Here is a 6,000-nt window from a genome sequence, read left to right on the forward strand (position 1 = left end):
TGATGTTGACGTCATTTCCGGTAACATTTTTGCAAACGTTTTTGACTTTAATTTCTCATTATTTCAAAAATGTTTGCGGTTGTTAAAAGTTTTTTTCAAGTAGCATAAAAATTTGATTTTTTCACTGTTTTTGTTGTCCATGTTTGTGAATTTGTTGGGTGCAGCTTTAATTGCTAACCATTACTTTTACGGTTCTTATGTTATCTCTGATGCTGTTCGTTCATTCGTTCTCTCGTTCGTTTGCTCGTTGATTTGTTCGTTCGTTTTTATGTTCATCACTTATTTTTGTTTTTTGTTTGATTGTTAGTTCGTTTGTTAATTTTATTTCATAAGTGTTTGTTAAAACAGAATATCCATTTGCAATTTTATTTACTCAAGTATTTGAATACATTTTCATTAGTTACTTAATTTTACTCTCACGATAATTATCGCAATTGTCGCACGGCATCATAACTAAAATTATAAAAAAAATACAGCAAAAAATCACGGTATAAAAATAGAAACAAAACAAAACCACAAACCGGAAACCGGAAACATACAAAACAATAAACTAGCGAGATAAAGCAAACATACAAACAATCCCATAAAGAAACCCAGGTCCCACCAGTCTGTCAGGAATAATTCCATTGAAGACAAACTTCCCAAAAACATGCCACCATTCCTTGCATACAAAAATGTATGTATATGTGCGTGCAATAAACATACAAACATAGATATTCTTAGCAAAGAAACATTACACACATACAGCATACTCCATATATCCAATATACACGAAACTGCATCCAAATAGCACAAAAACATTTATACAACAAACTTAACTGAAAGCTTCAACCAGGTTTACATATAAACGAGCATTCATAGGTTTAGTTTACAAAGATATAATTGAATTACTCAATAGGTTTATCAAATCTCTTACGTCAGTGAAAAAAATTTTTAACAATTTTTTGTCACTAGTGCCAGAAAATTACAACATGTCGTATCAACAAGTAGAAAACTAATTAATATACACATTAAAAAAAACTATTCTATAAAATACTTCAAAATAAGTGACAAACACACAAACAAACAAACAAACAAACAAACAAACAAACAACAATCAAACAAACAACAAACAAACAAACAAACAAACAAACAAACAAACAAACAAACAAACAAACAAACAAACAAACAAACAAACAAACAAACAAACAAACAAACAAAGTAACAAACAAACAAACAAACAAACAAACAAACAAACAAACAAACAAACAAACAAACAAACAAACAAACAAACAAACAAACAAACAAACAAACAAACAAACAAACAAACAAACAAACAAACAAACAAACAAACAAACAAGCAAGCAAGCAAACAAACAAACAAACACACAGAAGCACAGAGCCGTGCTACAGTCGAATGAAGCTTACATACAGCGCGCACTGCACCTAGTTTATGGAACTCTGCAACAGTCATGAACCTTTTTCTCTGAGAATTACATTCAGTTTTTTCCCAATATTTTCCTTGCATTTTACTTCCCATTACCATTATCATTATCGTCATTGTCTCAATGTTTGTGTTGCTGTTGATATTGTCATTATTATTATTATTATTATTATTATTATTATTATAATTATTATTATAATTATTATTATTATTATTATTATTATTGGTAGTAGTAGTGGTAGTATTAGTAGTAGTGATTGAGTTTCATTTCAGTCCAAGCAATATAACAAATAAACCTCAAAATCTTGAAATAATAATAATAATGATAAAAATAATAATAAGAATAATAATAATAATAATAATAAACAAACGTTCGGCATTCAATAAACTGTGCTGAAATTTTTTTAACAATAGCCAACCCCACGTATCTCAGACGATGCAGCATCAAATGTATTCTATCCAAGCCTGTGAAACAGGCATAACGTGAAATTATTTCTAATATGTCCTCATGCATACATACATACATACATAAATACATACATACGTGCGTACATACATACATACATACGTGCGTACATACATACATACATACGTACATACATACATACGTGCGTACATACATACATACGTGCGTACATACATACATACGTACATACATACATACATACATACAAACAAACATAAACACATACATACACACACATAAAAAATTATGCATACTAACACTCGTAAATATATTTTATTCACTCAGGCTTGGCTTGCATGAAACGCACACAAAACTCATGAAACAATAAAACGCATAAAACATACACACACACACACACACACACACACATACACATACATGCACACACACACACACAAACACGCACACCAACGTACATTAGGCATGTTTCGTTGAATACGCATGTTATTTTGCCACATAGAGCGCGGTATTATTTGAAGTTTATTTATAGGACGCGAGTGTTTGGCCGTTTTCTTGATAGCGCGCAATGTGCCAGGTTCTCTTCCATGAACTATAACATTTTTCTTATAAGAGCAGGAAAAAATTATCAAAAAAAAATTGTTGCCGGGCAAAAATGGTTACGAGATATAGTAGTTCATTCAAGTGATTTTGAGAAGAGAATTTTTTATTCAACATAAAAACAAGAAAATCTTCAAAGTGTCAATCAAATCTCATTGATAATTTTTTGATGGAGCGTTATTACAATACTAGTATGAAATTTTTTTTAGTTTTATAAAATACTTAATCTTTAAAGACAGCAGTGTAAAACAATTTTGCCACCCATAACTACGGTTTCAATTTCACTCACGCATCTTTCGATATTTGTAACGATTCAAATTTGGATGATGAAGAAAATGCCAAACATAAGAAAGATGACAACGACAATGATAAAATGGCAATAATAACAAACGGTAAAAATTTCAAATGATAGATGTATTCATTGATAAAGTAATTGAATGATAAAAATATCAAACAAAACAACATCAAAGGATAGATATCATACGATAAAGATACTAAACGAAACAGAAATACGCAAGTATAGATGGTTACTCAGTTTTTTGCAATTTTTAAGGCAAGCTAACGATTTATTTGTATTTCTGAAAGCAAATCTAAGAGTCAAAAAATCAAAAGACCAAGCTCTCTCGGCTGTATATTTGTTTTGAGAGGTAAAAAATATTCTACTTTTTCAATACTCTGATCTGAATTCTTTTTTAACGAATTTTTATTTCTTAGTAAAATTTATTTTTTAACTGAAGCTTAAAATTTTCTACAAATACAATTAAACTTACAATTAAGACTGTAGAAAAACAAACAGAAATTTACACACACACTCACCCACACATACAAACACATACATTCATACATACATACAAGCCCACAGAAAAACAGAAAAACACATACAAAAATATGTTTATATATACATACAAGTCCACACGAACGTACGTATACACACACTTATTTATATATATATATACAAACACAGACAAACAAACACACACACACACACACACAGATATACATATATATATACACATTTACACATACATTCATACATACACATATACATGCAAACAAATAAGGAGAGAGACAAAGTATTTGGAGGTAGTACATAAATAAATACAAAAATGTTCGTTTATGGCGAACGTGATTTGCATTGATTAGTCCAATTCTGCCATTCTGCCATCATTATCATCTTCGTCTTCTTCGTCATCATCACTACCAATATCCTCATAATAGTCATCATTTTCACCATAATCAACATCATCATTATCATCGTTAACATCTTCGTCGTCATCATGACTAATTCTATCTTTTGAAATCATTATCATTTTCACTATAATAAACATTATCATTTTCGTTGTCATCATCACCATTCTGATCATCTTCGTTATCATTATTATCACCAATAATACCCTTGCACTCATCATCGTTATCATCATCTTTGAGGTCATCATCACCATCATTACCGTCACCTTTTTTTCAAATTTTTCATACATTATTTTATCATGAGCCAAAACATCTTTGCTCATTAAGAAATAAATAAAGATGAAAAAAGTTAGTGAACTTCACCCTTCTAAAAATAATAATTTTTTAAAGTTAAATCATCATCATCTCATTATCATCATCATCATGAAAAACGTCATCATCATCACTGTTAATTTCACCTATACATCCTCAATCTTTATCATCATCGTCGTTATCATCACATCAAACGCCATAAGTCACATGATCGAAGACATCATCGTCATCATGGCCGTCATCTTATCATCAAGTCCCTTCCAAGCAATCTTATGGTGAACAGAATTTGCCTGCTCCATCTACATCACCGACACATTGCATGCTAGTTATAAGCAATGTATAGGCCAACAAGTAACGAACTGATCAGCATATGCATGTTATCACATTCATAGAGTGAAGTGTTTTATGTGTGTGCGTGCGTGCGTGTTGGCGTGTGGATGTGAGTGTGTATGTGTGCTTAGTCCATTAATTCATTCATTCGTTTATCCAACTAACCATTTATTAATTCATCAAATCATTCATTAAACCATCCGTTCATTTGTTCACCCACCTACATATTATTAATATTTATTCATCAACACATCCATCCATTAAAACATTCACTCATTCAAACATTCATTTTTCATTAATTCTTCTATCTATCCACTCTTCAATTTAATTATTCCTCTGCACAATGAAGTAATTTTTTCGAGACGTTCGTTAAAATGCCTCCACATAAAAAAATATGGCATATGTTTTTGATAAAAATATGCACTGTGTGTCTTTTTTTGTCTGTCTGTGTGTGTCATGTGCTTCTGTCTGTGTGTGTGTATGTGTTTATATGTATGTGTGTGTGTGTCTGCACTTATTATAGTTATATTCTTTTAAATTTCTGCCAATGTGGACATGATTAAGAATTAGATAACAAAAGTAATTAAATGTTCAAGTGAATGAACGTAAAAGCTGAAAGCATATATGAATGCAGACATACAAACAAACCTACAGACAAACAGTCAAATACACAGTTCATTACACAGACGGAAAAACAAACAGCAAGACACAGAGACAAACCCAGAGACATACAGAACAACACATAGAACAACAAACGGACAGTCTAACCAATGATCAGACACAAACAGACAGACAGTCAAACAGACTAGCAAACAGACAGACAGAATAGCAAACAGACAGACAGACAAATCATCTGCGTGCACCATTGGTAGTTTCCATGGAAACGTTCACCGGAAGTTGAAAGCGTGGGCGCGTTTTGTTTGCGCGCGTGTGAGCTTTACAGGTGCGAATAGACAAGAACCATATTGCAATCGTGTGATGATTAACATGGTGATGGTGATGAAGATTGTGATGATGATGGTGATGAAGATTGTGATGATGATGGTGATGAAGATTGTGATGGTGATGAAGATTGTAATGGTGATGGTGATATAGATTGTAATGGTGATGGTGATGAAGATTGTGATGATGGTGATGAAGATTGTGATGATGATGGTGATGAAGATTGTAATGGTGATGGTGATAAAGATTGTGATAGTGATGAAGATTGTGATGATGATGAGAATGATAAAAGAGATAAGGATGATGTAGATGATTACAATGTGAATGATGATGTTGAAAATAATAAAGGTGATAAAGATGAAAATGATGAAGACAAAGACGATGATATTGTAGATAATAAAATGTGATTATATGACACGAATCGAAATGATGCAAAAATGTTTGAAATGACGATGACGATGATGTCATTGTTGTTGGTGACTAACAATTCTGAGGTAATGGGACTGACTTATAATGATGATGATGTTAGATGCTAAATGATGATGCGATGATAATGAAAACGGTGAAAGTGAAGATAATGATGGAAGTGAGTGATAAAATATGATTGTTACGGCAGATAAAAATGTAATGATGATTCGGTCTTTTCTAAGGAAGCAGCAATGTTAATGATGAGAATGACGATGATCATCATTGTGATGTACCTGAGAAAACAACAAACTCGATTATGAGCATGACGAAGACGATGATGAAGATGGTGATGAAGATGACGAAGACGATGAGA

This window comes from Helobdella robusta (genome assembly GCF_000326865.2).
Source record: "Helobdella robusta unplaced genomic scaffold HELROscaffold_32, whole genome shotgun sequence".
Classification (NCBI taxonomy): domain Eukaryota; kingdom Metazoa; phylum Annelida; class Clitellata; order Rhynchobdellida; family Glossiphoniidae; genus Helobdella; species Helobdella robusta.